Here is a 13,790-nt window from a genome sequence, read left to right as displayed (position 1 = left end):
TGTGCTTGTCCTCAATTCACTGGATCCTCACAGCAAACTTGTTATTATAACCAGGTTACAGATGAGAAAACAGGCACAGAGAAGATGCAGAGGTCGAATTCGGCTCAAACAGAGCATCTTTCTAACATCTAGAGAGCCAATAGGTCATGATGTCTAGTGGCAGAAAAGGATGCTGGGCTCATTTAACCACCCGTTTCTGTGCCGAGTGGCCCCTGGTAACACTTCAGCAGAATCTATCATCTGCACCTCCAAGGCTGCCTTCCAGCTCCTAAGATTCAGATCTCTGTGCGCTTCTCTTCACTCTGTTCCCTCCAGAGGAACATCTGAAATGTCGCAAGGGCGCAGACTATTTTGCTCTAGTTAACAGGCTCTGAGGGTGCCAACTGTACACAAATTAGGCAACTTACAGGTACAGGTCTCATGCTTCTATATTCAGATGGATGCATATTCACACATAGGTCAGGATTTTCTCGTCCTTTCCAATTTACATTCTTAGTTCATCTTTGCAGCCCCGTCTGAAGACAGAGCAATTTCTCTCAACGTGTTCAAAGAAAATCCTTGCAGCACTGAGAGGGGATGGTAAGGGAACCAACATTTATTGTGCACACACCATGTCCTCCAGGCACTGTGTGTGATTTCCAGCATTCTTTGTTTTATTTAAATCCATATGATAAACCTTTGTGGTAGGCAAAGTGTGAGCAAGTGGCCCGGAGAATTCACCCCAAGTCTTCTTTTCAAATCCATTGGTTTCCTCTAACATCCTAAGGCTCTAAACATCTTCTCTTTGGGGCCCTTGCTATTCTTTACCCCCAGGTGGGAAATTGTTTTTTTTCTTTCCTTCCTGCAGTCCATCGATATCCCTGATTTAGCTGCTATTCCCCAGATACCCACAGCCCTGATCAGTTTCCCTAAGTGAGCCAGGTACAGACACCTTCCCATCTCTTTTCAGAAGCACTCAGATTTTTAATTCCCCCTTTTCAACACCTACCTAACTCCCTAACACATTTATAGAAATTCCATCTGACTCCATATCCTGGCCGCTTGCCTCTTCTTAACAGCAATATTAGGGTAAATAATACCCAGCTCATTAAAAAACTACTTGTGAAAATGAAAACCCAATCATCCCATTATCATTGGAGAATGCCCAGTTTCCACTCGGATAGTAATAGGGCCTCATTTTCTGAAGGCCAGTCACCGGTATAGCACGTTCCTGGCCTTCACTGCGAGCATTCCCTACAACACGGTGAATTGTATATTTCACAGGCACAGAGTGCTTACACACTGTTCTCAAGGTCACACGGCTTGTGAGTGAGCTGAGACTGGATTCCAGAGTCTGTGCCCTCAACCTCCTTATACACTGTCCTCTGTGCCTTCTACATTTCTTCTCTTCCTTTTCTCATCCCTCTCCACAGAGGCGTTTCCTCCCAGCCTCGTCAGCCTTAAAGATGTGAGATGCATCTTTTGTGTCAGTGGCACCCATCAAAGTACTTGCATCCAGTCGGTACACTAAGGAGCCTGTTGTCTCTACGAATTATTTCTATCGTCAGCCATCCTCAGGAGCTGTACTCATTTCCCACTGATTGAGGGTTCTTTTCACACCACCGTTTCTTTCCCCCTTACTTCAGCACATTCTGCGTGCACGAAGTTCCAAAAATCTGTTCTCCAAATATCTCAGAGTTGAACGCAGTCTTTGGTGACTCCAGCTACAGCCAGATTGGGTGGCTCTCAGTTGGTGGGCAGGGTGTTGCCATTTGGGAACATTCCTTCCTATAGCTTTGCACTTTGTTTCCATTACAGTAATTCTGCATCTCTGTCCAGAATAATGATTTCATGATAATGATTAACAAGTATCCCAGTAACAGGAATTATTGACATATTTAACTGTTACGAGGGAATGCTGACATCAGGGGTGGGGGGGTGGGCAGTGGATTATACAAAGGTGTAGAACATGAAACAATAAGAAATTACTGAAGAGAGGAAAAAGAAAAAGAAAATAGTGCGACAGGCTTGGCTGCGACTTTAAATATGTCATTGTCTTCCTCTCACAAATATGGTTGTGATTTAAGAGAAGGACTTTTTTTTTTTTTCAGACCTGACTTGTGTTTTTTCACACCAGTACAACAATTTATGGGGTAAGGTAGACCCTGGAGAGAAGTGCTATGTTATATAAACATATGCTAGCCTGCTTTTCCTACTTGTCTAGATGATGTTACTGGGTTTGGTTTGGTGTTTTTTTTTTTTTAATTTCCAGAAGAAAATATTTTAACCACTATGATTAGTACACCAGATTAAAAACTAAAAAGCAAGCTACATACATCAAGGATCATTTCATATCACGATTAATACCAGAAGCTTAGTATCGGCAAAACTTTTAAATTTATCATGGCTTTGCAGACATGCCCTGCAAAGTGCTCCGAAGCACCATCTGGTTCTGCTCTCCCTGGCCTAAGGGATCTATAAAACTACCGAAGGAAATTGAAGTTAAGGAACAAGCATGTGTTTTACAGAATTTCAGATCTCTTGACTGAGGTTTGTAAAGTCTCTCTGAAAAACAATAAAAATCTTTGTTGAACTCTTTGGTGTCACCCCTGTAGGAAAGGCATTAATAAACTACATTAGTGATATGATTTTCCTAAATTGTGCCATTGCCCACCTGACCAACACAATAAATTACTTTACGTATGAGGAGTTTCCTGGTTAAAATAGTCTTTATTCATCTATCAGCTTTTAATCACCTAGATAGCTTGTAGTAATTTATTGGTCACAGGACCAGCCCTTGCCGAGGGGGTGGGGCAGTGTTATGATATAATGGATTTTCATCCAAGATGACTTCTTAGCCAAGTAACCTAGAAGGAACAGCGACCCCGAAGTCTGTCAGATGTTCTTCAATGAGCCAACAGTTGGGAGCCCATCCAGCAAAACACGCTGTTGGTTGACAGGCCTCATGCCCCTGATGGTAAATGAGACAGGCCAGACTTTCACAGTGCTGAAGACAGGTGGCTGCATAGCCACTTCCAGGCCCATTCTGTAAAGAGAAACCTGTGTAGAAACACTAAGAAACAGGGGTGCCTGGGTGGCTCAGTCTGTTAAGCATCTGCCTTCGGCTCAGGTCATGATCCCAGGGTCCTGGGATCGAGCCCCACGTTGGGCTCCCTGCTCAGCGGGGACCCTGCTTCTCCCTCTACCTGTTGCTCCCCCTGCTTGTGCTCTCTCTCAAATAAATAAAATCTTAAAAAAAAAAAAAAAACACTAAGAAGCAGAGAGAGATGTGGATATGACAACTGTAATGGCAAATCAGGATATTTTAAAGTTATAGCTGTCCTTAGAGTCGTTGTGAGAGCTGGCTTTCTGTAGACACAGCATCTTTAACGACAATGCAGAGCAAACATATACTGAGTGTCTAACATATGCCAGGCTCTGTGTTGGGCAGTAGAGGATGCAGAGGTGAATGGAATCAGTTCTTGCCCTTAAGGATCTCATTGCTAAAGATGGGATGTTGATGTCATAAACATAAGAGGTGTTAGGGTGGACCCAAAGTGCCATGGCAGCGAGCAAACCATAGGAAATTGAACAGAGCGTGCCGTTAGTATGGCAGAGCTTTGCATGTTCTCTAAAATCAATTCATTCTTGCATTCATTTGTTCCATAAATATGTGTTAAGCGCTTAATGGGTGCCAGCCGCCGTGTCTAGGTAATGGGTTAATGAGGCCAGATCCCCATTAGCATGTGGGTTGAGGGGACCAGGGAACGGGAGGGAGAAACAATCACTAAATCAGTTAACAGATGACTAAAGGTTGAATGACTGAAGGTAATTTCACAAAGCAACAGGAAGAAAACAGGGTGCTATGATATGTGGCAGAATGACAATGGCTGCCCCGGGAAGATCTTTTTGAAGAAGGAATGATTAAGCTGAAACTCAAAATGATGGGTGTGTGCAGAAGAGCATTTCAGGACTGAAAGACCAACAGGTGCCTGTGCTCCAAGGCAGGAAGGCTGGAGCAGAGAGGGTGGAAAAGAGGGCTGTGAGGACTCCGTGAGTTGGGCAGAGGGCAGATCACCCCCACAAGCTCAGCATTCTCGCTCATAAGACCGGCACAGCTTGTTTCTGAGTTACATGCCAGGGATTCCATCAGAAAGGCCCGTAAAAGAAACCACAGATGTCACTGTGTGATCGGCTTCAACAAAGCTCATAATTGAACACAAATCTTGCATTCTCTGTTAGAGTCAAAGATATCAGTGAGTGGTCAAAAGCTGCTTTGTTCCATGTTACCACTTAGGCTTCCTAGCACATACCATTTCCAAGTTATTTTTTGGCATATTTTTTGATGCTTAAAAAAAAATGTGGATTAAATGATAGTAATTTGTTTCATGTGAAAGAAGTTGGTGATTGCAGACGGTCCAAGGCTGGTGTGGCAGCTTGCACAATCCTCAGGAACCAGGGTTCTGCTATTTGCTGCACTGCCAACCTCATAATCCAAAGTGGCTGCTTCTGCTCTAGCCATTTTACCAACATTCCAGCCAACAAGAAAGGGAAGAAGAAAGGTTAACCCTCTCCTAGACATTGCCCACCACATTTCCACTTAGATCTCATGGCCACACATAGCTGCAACAAGAGAGCCAGGGGAATATAGTCTGAGCTAGAAGACAAAGTGTCCAGCCAAGAATCAAGTATTTGTATCTAAGAAGGGGTGGGGGATATATCTAGGGGAACAACTAGAAGTGTTTGCCATGAAGGTAATTTTTCAACATAAGCCATTTAACAGCCTTTATAGGTTTTTCTTATCGCTAAGTGCTTTTTTATTTTTTGAGTTTTTTGTTTTTTTTTTAAGATTTTATTTATTTATTTGAGAGAGAGAGAATGAGAGATAGAGAGCACGAGAGGGAAGAGGGTCAGAGGGAGAAGCAGACTCCCCGCTGAGCAGGGAGCCCGATGCGGGACTCGACCCCGGGACTCCAGGATCATGACCCGAGCCGAAGGCAGTCGCTCAACCGACTGAGCCACCCAGGCGCCCTATTTTTTGAGTTTTTTAAAAATAATTTCCTAAAAGAGATGGTAATTATGTGACAGGATAGAGGTGTTAACTAATGCTCTGGTGGTACTCATTTTACAATTTATAAACCTATCAAATCAACACATTGTACACCTTAAACTTACATAATGTTATGTGTCAATTATATCTCAATAAAGCTGGAAAATTTAAAAATTTTTAAAGTAACTTTCTACAATCTGAGATACAGGTCAGTATGCTTCACAGATTGAATTACTAGTAATCAAACAACTGATGCTTTCTGAGATGGTTTTTGAAATAAAAAGCAATCACAAAATTCTAAAAAACTGCAGGAATGATAGAAGAAGTGAACAGGTTGAGCCCTGAGATGATGTACCCTATCTTACACAACTCATCCGGGAACATCATAACATTCTTAAATTATATTTCTTATAATAAAAAGAATATTTGGTTACTAATTCTGCCCTCATTTTTCCACTTTTTTTTTAAATAGCACAATAAGGAAGATTAAAATAAAACAAATTCTGTTCTTAATTATTTTCACTATTCTGGGAACTAGATCCCTAGAAAATAAAGTTTCAGAGCCACACATATCCTGGTGCTCTGGGTTGCTTTTTAGAAAGATGATTTTTCATGTTCAGTTCTCAGTATATATTGGTATATAGAGAAATTTTACTTTCTTTAAAAAAAAAAAAAAAAAGGTTAACATCACTTCAGGTCCCAACTCACTAACTCGTTGTGCCTTTCCTCTGAACATCTTTCTTAATCATTTCTTTTCTCATCCCTCCCTTTGCCAGAGGGTGGAGATGTGGAGGCTGTTCCTTGTGTCATACAGCTAGATTGACTATTGGTTCTGAGCCCCTCAAAGTGACCGCGCCTGCTTCAGCCCCTCACCACCATCCAGAAATGTCCATGGGGGGCAAAAAGCACATAAAGGCTATGAGCTGGTATCTAATTTGTGTATTTTTTCTGTGGTTTGGGACAATTTGCATCTTTTCTAAGATTTTTGTTTGTTTATTTGGAATAGGGCAAGCCAAGGTTTTTCTTTGTCTCTGAGTAATCAGGAGCTTCTGGGAATAATTGCGAACATAACTGGAGTTTATTCGAAACACCCTTCTTCTGAGTTATTTTCTGGGTGTTCTGCCCTGTCTGTTTTTATGGAGAAACTAATAATTCATCCTGTAGAGGAGCCCCAGCAGCTCAGTACAACTGAGATTTACAGAGTGCCTGTATGTCAAGACCTATCCTGGGTGTCAGTGGATCATAAGGTGAAAAAAGAGAGTCTTCCTGAGGAGGTTGAGTCTTATGGATAAAACAACAGATCAACAGGTAATTATAATGGAGGATGCTAATTATTGTGACCAGGATGCACTGGGGCTAGCAGAGGAGGGGGCCCTCAACCCCCAGGCTATAGTTTGGACAGTTTCTTGGTACTGCCGTTCCCCAAGCTATCCCAGAAGGCAAGTGTGAGAAGGACTTTCCAAGTAGAAAACGGCCCAAGCAAAGAAGGGGTTTGGGGTGGCTGTGGTGGGGAATGGTTGGAGCTAGAACTGAAAAGTTCGGCCAAGACTAGGTCACAGATGGCTTTTCATTATGAAATATATTAGTATTCTAGAAAGTACCTGAGACCATAGAATAAAGATTTGGGTTGGAGGACATGATAAATCAATGCTAATAATAAACTAGTAAGGGATGAAAAACATTTTAAATTTTGACATGACTATAATATGATATAGTTGAAAATTTGCAAGAATTTTTTTCAGCTAAAATAAGACATCGAAGCCCTTTCCCAGTGATAAACACCAGAATGTAGAACTTGGCATGTGTATCCCTCTGTCTTTGGGTTTTATCAGAGGGAAGTTTTGAGCTTGACCCCCCAAGATGTGTAGCCTCTGAAGGATTTCAGTGGAAGTTCGTGTCTTCTAGCCCAAGTTTCTGTGAGCTTGGAATTTGTCTCTGGTTGAAGTATAGCACCACTTAGTGCTGGCCCGGTGATACTTAGGTACCTCCAAATTCAACCCCATGCCCAGGTACCACAATTAATTGAAGACAGAAAGACTCGAGCATCTGAGAAAGGCTCACACAACTTAGAGACCCTGGCAATGTCACACCCTGGTATTTCCCAGGCCTTGGACACCAAGACACTTTCAGAAACATTTGCAAGTTGAAATTCAAGTAGCACTGTATTGTCTGAGAGCAACGTTGATTTTGACGAGCCAATATGAAGTTCCCGTACTTCACCGAAGGGTGGTTGTGTTGCCAGGAAAAGGCACGGTTTTGATATACCAAATACTATTCCGTTTATATAAAATTTATATTTTGCCATAAAAATATAGGCATTAAAGTTGTGGATTTCTGCTTTCAAGGTGCCAAAAGGTATCCTTGTACCTCAGGTGCAGGGCATCGGCTCTCCCAGCCCCCTGAGAGTAGGGACTGAGAAAGGGAGCTCAAGGAGGAAAGACCACATGAGCAACGGGTTCAGTGACATGGGAGTGCAAGTGGAGCACTTGACAGTGACAGTGACACAGTCTGCCTTTTCCAAAGAAGCATCCAGCTGACAGGGCAGAGACAAAGCACTGAGGCATGGGAGGGACAAGAGAACCACAATGTGGTGGGAAAGACACGGAAAATTTGTATGAAAAGAAACTGTACCTGAAAACCTGAAGTTGAGCACTGATTTTTTTTTTTTTTTATGAAAATGATTTCATGAAGACGATGCTTCCAGGGGACCACGGAAGGATTAACTGAGACAGAGGAGGAGGCAAGAGGCGTTAAGTGAGCTCATAACTTGGTGAATGGCTTTAAAAAAAGAAGTGGGAGGTCATGAGATGTGAGAACCCCCACATGTGCGGGGTTGTTCTACCAAGATATTTCAAAGGCGCCATGGCCAGAAAGAACAATTACACTCTTGGGTCCGACACCCTCCTGACCAAGTCCTGAGAAGCACGTAATGGGATATACAAGCTGTATATAATAAGTGTTTGGGGTTTTTTTCCCCAAAACTTGTTAACTCCCTTGGAAAAGCCCTAAATCTTCAAAAATAAGCCCTCCTACACAGAGAAAATAAAAGGCCCCATTCACAGCAACAAGAGAGACTTTAGCCAGTTACGTATAGGGTTAGTGAGAAGAAAGCTAGAAGATTCGGCAAATGAGAGAAATATAGGAAAACAAGTTGAATAAATAAACATACCATGTTCCTGAACTGGAGGATCACTATTGAGTCGTCCATTCTTCCCAATTAGAGAACCATCTGGGGAAAAAGAAAAAGAAAATACATCTCCTCTGCGTGATTGTAACTGAGCCTAGGAAAATAATCCTAAATGTGGAAACAGAGGTTAGGGTCTGACTGAAAATAGTGGCTTTATTAGAACTATCTTGAATGTTTCTCATATCAGTGAAAATTGATATTTCTGCTTTTTAAAGTAAAATTCATAATTTTGATTTATGTGAGTAGCTTAGAGTCATTAAATACACTTTGGAAAATAGAGGAAAAAGGAGAGAAACAGCACTACCCCACTATCCAGAGGTAATCACTGTTAACATATTAGTCCAGTCTTTTTTTACCTTTAATTTATATACTTAACTTGGATTAAATAATTTATTCTTTCAACACTTATGTGTCAAAAGACTATTCTAGTTGCTGGGGATACAGCAGTGAACAAAAGAGAAAACTGCTGCCCTCAGGTGCTTATATTCTGGAGGGAAGGGACAGGCGAAAGGGAGGGACAAAAATCTAAGTCTGTTCTGTAGCCCACTAGATGGTAGTAGAAAGTGGAGAACTGTAGCGTAGAAAAGAGCATAGAAAGTACTAACATGGGAGTGGGGCACTAATTTAAGTGGGGTGGTCATGGAAGGCATCACTGGAAAGGTGATCTTGAGCAGAGATCAGAAGACATGGTGGGAACCTAGGCCAGGGTGGAAGGGCTATGAAGTGGGTAGAGTCTGGATTTGGGGGGGAGGAGGATTTTGTTCTTAGAATCCTTTTAAATTTTTAAACATGTTTTATTTGATAAGAGGTATGAAATTTACTATTTACCATTTTAAACACTTTTAAGTGTACAGTTCAGTGGTATTAAGTGCATTCACAGTGTTGTGCAACCAGCACCACCATCCATCGCCAGAACTTTCCCATCATCCCAAACTGAAACTCCGTATGTATTAAACAATTACTCCCCATTCCCTTCTCCCCCCAGCCCCTCGCAACCACTGTCCCACTTTCTGTCTCTGAATTTGCCTATTCTAGGTACCACATATACATGGAATCATAGGATATTTGTCCTTTTGTGTCTGGTTTATTTCATTTAGCTTATTTCATTTGGTAGGGTTCATCTGTTGTAGGATGTGTCCAAATTTCTTTTTTTTTTTTTTCAGGCTGATATCCCATTGTATGTAGTTTATCCATTTATCTATTTCATGTATCCATTTATCTATCTATCCACATTTCACTTATCCATTTATCTATTGATATTTCCACCTTTTAGCTGTTGTGAATAATGCTGCTCTGAACATCGATGTGGATTTTGTTTTTAAGTAGAGCAGATTGGATTTGCCAAAGACTGGATGTGCAGTTTGGGAGAAAAGGGGGAAGCAGGGATGACTCGTAAGCTTTTTGGCCAGAGCAGGTAGAAGGATAGTTTGTGCTTATCAAGATGGATAATATATTCTTTTTATTTGACATTGCAAAGTATTCATATAGCTAATAAAAGTCTTCATTAATGTTGGTGGGAGACCTCCCTTCTCTTCCTGCCCATTCTATATCCTTTCCCAACTCTCCCCAAAATTATGTCATTTCCAGTTATAATACTTTCCTGATTCACTGAAATATTTCTGTTGGTTCAGATGGGGGAGGGGTAGTTTAACATACCTTGCTTTTAATGCATGTTGCTCAGCTTTGTTTGTTTTAAGATTTAATTTTAAGTAATCTCTGTACCCAACATGGGGCTTGAACCCCCAACCCAAGATCAAGGGTCATATGCTCTACTGACTGAGCCAGCCAAGTACCCCTGTTGCTCCACTTTTTTAACAGAAAAGACAACCTGTGTTGAAAAAGGATGGTTAAGGAGCTGGATCAACCTTTTCTCCCACCTCCCCAGATCACATAACCACCTAGTTATAACTGCTCCCAGGATAACTCCATGCCAGAACACAAGAAAACCAAGCCAAGTGTCATCGCCACATCTTAGGAGCGGAGTCCCAAGGCTCTGGTGTTTTCGACTTTCAGTCTCCAAACACTGGGTTGTAAGAACTTTATTAGTAAACAGTCATTTACTGAGCACCTGCTTGGTGGTTAAGTACTTCGGTTGTGAGAACTCATCAAGATATATTTCTTCCTCTTATAGAGATTATGGTCTAACTGGAAGACAAAGGAGCAACTAGGAAATGGGTGCTAGATGCCACCAAAATGGAAGCCAAGAGTAGGGTCAGCTCACCCAAGTCTAAGGAATGAGGTGCCATCTGATGTGAAAATTAAACAAACGGGGTCAGAGATGGAACAGCCCAAGGATGAGAGTGAGCATGGGCACCTTCCAAGAACTGAAACACACATGTGTAGCTAGAGATGGGTGCTGGCTTAAGAGATGGCACGTGGGAAACCAGCAGAAGTCAGGTAGGCAAGGACTTGAAGTCCTATTAAGGATTTTGTACTCTCTCCTCAGGGTGATAGGAAGCCATGGAATGGGTTTAATCCAAGAACTGCTGAAATCTAATTTGCACTTTGGAAGTATCCCCCTGGCTGCAGTGTGGAGACAGGGCTAGAAGCAGAGCAACACGGGAGTCCGTAAGTCTAGCTTGCAGGCTGTTAGGACGATGGGCACATTTCTGGACTGGGAACATGGCCTCAGGGTTGGCAAAAAGCAGATAGGTCCAAAGATACTAAGCACAACAGAACCTGGGGGTATAAAGAGACCAAAATAGGCCCACTTTTGTGTCATACACAGTTGGTGATGAAGCCAATCCCTAGATAGTTGGCACAGTGGTAGAGCAGGTTTAGGGGGAAAACAGTGTGTGTCCAATTTGAGATGTATTAAGTTCAAAGTAACTGTGCAACGTTCGAGTTCAGAGCTGTACAGTCTGTTTGAAGTACAGGCAAGAGATGTAAGCCATAGGGAGAGATTGTGACTGATGCCCATATAGACGATAGAAACCACCAGTCTTCCCAGGGAGTGTGTTTACATGGTAAAACAAGCCTCCTGACAGAATACTAGGATATTTTCCCTTTCCCTTTATTTAGGGCTCTTTTAGACAGTCCATTTTCTAATAATTACAGTCTGTGAACAGTGTCTTGTACAGCTTGGCTAATATTCTCTAATATGGCTGTACATATCCATATCCTGCCACATGGTGTCCTGTTCGTTTACACTGAAGTTTTCCTATTTAAAAGAGCCCACATTGAATATTTGCATTCCCCAGAATTAGTTCCAGGGGATGTGTTAGTAAGCAGAATGTGGCAAAAGTGTTCCATGTGGATAAATACATTTAGAAACCTTGATTTAAAAAACTGTTTGGAGTGCTTGGCTGGCTCAGTCAGAAGAGCTTATGACTCCTGATCTCAGGGTCATGAGTTCCAGCCCCATGTTGGGTGTAGAGATTACTTATATAAAACAATTAGTAAATAAATAAGTACCTGTTCAGTAGGGTTCTTTACAGTGATTTCTCCAAGCCTCAGATATGCTACTTCGCAGTGTGACTCTTCGAGAGGGTGCTGCTGTGGTGTATTTATACCTTCACTAAGCCCTGGGCTATAACATGCTTTCTGGGGGTTGTACTCTCAGGACTAGTAACCACAGAACAGTTGCAGGGGATACTAACCTATATGCAAAAGCTGTCCTAAATTTCAACACATAGTTCCAGAAACTGAATTATCAAATTAACAGGAATGTATGTTTATGTCCTCGCTGCACATTGCCAAATACCTTTCCCAAAGGCGAGTACATAGCCAGTGGGAATATAAATTATTACCAAGAGCTGTTTCTCCCACACCGACTGTAATAGTGAATTGTTTAAATTTGATCTAATTTGTAGGGTTTCTATGATGACACAGAGGTGCCCCACTTTTCCGTGTTATTGATTACTTACTGCTGCTTTTGTGAATACCTTCTCTGGCCTTTTGCCTATTTACTGGGACCTTCGCTATTCTTATGAAGATAAATGGTCTATCTTTATAATCAGGTATTAATGCAGAATTTCATATATTTGCGACAGTCATTTATTCCCCCAGTTTCTTGTTTATCATTTGCTTTTCAGTTATGTTCTTTTAGAACATGTGGAACTTAGACATTTTTATGAATCTGTTCTTTAAAGCATTTCTTCTTATAGTCTTTTTGGGTTTTTTGGGGGTTTTTTTGTTGTTTTTACTGTTCTTAAGCTTGGAAAGTCCTTTTATAAAGCTTTATCTAGACACTTAATAATCACTCCTTGGTTTTTTGTTAATTATGGACATGAACTCTTCACCTCCCTGGAATTTATATTAATTTATCTTGCTGTCCACCCTCCCCTCTGCAAAACAACTAAACAAGATTTACAGCACTGTTTTCTGAATAATTTTCCCTTCCTAAATTATTATGCCCTGACAGTCTAACTAATTTTTATGAAAAAGATAATTTGTCTCCAGTTCCTAAATTAACAAATCGAGATGAATGGCAGCTTATTGGTGGCCGGTTACCTTGGTCAGTTTCAGTCTTGAGATGAGCATATATTGTGACAATGTGATGAAAACCATGACATTTACAAACTGACTTACAGTGACAAAAATTTTCTTCCTTGAAGCTCATAGGAGAGATCACTGGAAAGAACGAAAGACCTAGGTATTTTAAGAAATTTGAAAATTAAATGAAGGGAAAGGTTATTAATCGGTGTCAATAATAAAAGCAGCCACTCTGCAAACACCGTGGGGTTTAAAAATTCTTAGGGTCCAACTTTCCAGCTAAGGGACAGAGACTCGGAGTTACTTCCCCCCAAGGAGTCTGAGAGCTAGGAAGGGAAGGCAGTGCCAGGACTACTGAGGGCTGTTGATCATCAGTCCTGCTCCAATCAGGGCCCAAGGAGATAGTCTGAGGACACCCCAAAGGGCCTTCCCTTTGAGACGGCCTCTGTACTTTATCCAAGAATAAGAGTCCTAGTGCACCAGTCTGACATTTATTGTTTAGAAGGCGGGGTAAGAGGAAAGAACCACATCGCTTAAGTTGTGTAGACAGCACATTTAAAATCTCTCTCCTACAAGACTGAATTGGGGGGCCCTGATGGGGAAGAAGTGTTTCTCTCTGGTGTGCCAACTGGGTGCTAAGGGATACATACTGTGGGTCAGAAGGGAAGCCCCTCTTATCCAGTCCAGCCCCGCCCCCGGCCTGGCTAAGAGGAGCCGACGCCGGTGCTTCTCTCCAACGGTCCTTCTCCGCAAGTTCACACGCAAGTTTGCGAACCATCCCTCCTGCCCGCTCAGCCCGCGTTTTGCGGCCGCAGGAGTCACTGCGGAAGCCGGCGGGCTCGGCCGGTGAGCCAGCGTGGCTGTGCGGAGGGAGACAAGCGGCTGTTTGCTTCCCGCGCAGGCCTGTGCCCCCCACTTCCCCGGCTCTGCAGCAACTTCGGCTGAGCCTTTCCCAGGTCCCCCGGGGGCCACTTTTGTGGCAGATTCCATTTGGTTTCACAGGGCCTCGAGGAGGGGCCGTGGCGGGGGGGGGGGGGGGCGTTTGGCACGGCCCACCAGTCTCCCACGTTCGGAGCAATTTACAAACTGCTCTGGGAGGGAGCCCGCGCCCAGCCCCGAGCCGGCTGCGCCTGTTAACCC

The 13,790-nt window shown here is 42.5% G+C and overlaps 1 protein-coding gene and 1 long non-coding RNA gene across 6 annotated transcripts in view; one reads left to right on the top strand and one right to left on the bottom strand.

The window, feature by feature from the left end:
- ATP8A1 (ATPase phospholipid transporting 8A1) overlaps positions 1 to 13,790 on the top strand; it is a 219,405-nt gene that overhangs the window by 190,291 nt on the left and 15,324 nt on the right. The gene's annotated exons all lie outside the window — the stretch shown is intronic.
- On the bottom strand, positions 2,895 to 13,434 carry LOC112835729 (uncharacterized). The gene is made up of 3 exons (XR_003211309.2): positions 13,301 to 13,434; positions 8,199 to 8,258; positions 2,895 to 3,025 (listed from the first exon to the last, which is right to left on the bottom strand). It is a non-coding gene; the product is annotated as an uncharacterized lncRNA (long non-coding RNA).

This window comes from Callorhinus ursinus, unplaced genomic scaffold (genome assembly GCF_003265705.2).
Source record: "Callorhinus ursinus isolate GAN/ISIS: 27379988/994484 unplaced genomic scaffold, GSC_fseal_2.0 scaffold4, whole genome shotgun sequence".
Classification (NCBI taxonomy): Eukaryota; Metazoa; Chordata; class Mammalia; order Carnivora; family Otariidae; genus Callorhinus; species Callorhinus ursinus.
Note: the sequence above shows the minus strand (reverse complement) of the source record. Positions and strands in the feature narration are given on the sequence as shown.